This window comes from Terrapene carolina, unplaced genomic scaffold (assembly GCF_002925995.2).
Source record: "Terrapene carolina triunguis isolate 2854851 unplaced genomic scaffold, T_m_triunguis-2.0 Scaffold31975, whole genome shotgun sequence".
Classification (NCBI taxonomy): domain Eukaryota; kingdom Metazoa; phylum Chordata; order Testudines; family Emydidae; genus Terrapene; species Terrapene triunguis.
This window is the reverse complement of record NW_020696326.1, coordinates 6742-7508: the sequence shown is the minus strand read 5'-3', so window position 1 is coordinate 7508 and position 767 is coordinate 6742.

Below are 767 nucleotides of genomic sequence, written 5' to 3'. Positions count from 1 at the left end.
CCTGGGGAACAGCTCAGGCGACCGCAGCCTTGCAGGGATGATCCACCCCACGCCCAGTAGCCACGTCGGGCTGCAGGCAGCCCAGAGGGACAGACAGCCGGGGAAGCAGCCCTGGCTACAAAGGGCCATTTCTTGCCTAAGATGAAAGAGAGTCAGTGTCAGGGGTAGAACCCAGGAGTCCTGGCTCCCAGCCCCCCCTGCCCTGACCCCCTAGCCCCATGCCCCTCCCAGAGCTGGGGATGGAACCCAGGAGTCCTGGCTCCCAGGCCTCCTGGCTCCCAGGCCCCCCTGCCCTGACCCCCTAGCCCCCATGTCCCTCCCAGAGCTGGGGATGGAACCCAGGAGTCCTGACTCCCAGACCCCCCTGCCCTGACCGTTAGATCATGCTGCCTGTCAGTAGGTTCTTCAACTTTCCTGTCTGTCGCCTGCAGCACGCACGGAGCCAGGTTCGGGCCCCCGGGGTGGGGTTACGTCAGCAGCCACTGGCCTGTGCCAGGCTTGGCTCCCCGCACTGAGGGGGCAGCCCCCTGACCCCGACCCCCAGGAACTGACGGAGGCACTGGGCAGCTGAGGGCGCAGAGGGGCCAGGCCGGGGGCAGGGACGGGAGAGGACAATGGAGCCGTCGATCCAGCCGCCCGCAACCCGGAGCCAGCCCAGGATTCGCCCGCTCGCTCCCCCTCCCGCGCAGTGGCTGCAGCTCCCCACCCAGCCCTGCAGGCGCCCCCTGCTGGCCAGCGCTGACTCATGTGTCACCCCACTGACCCCC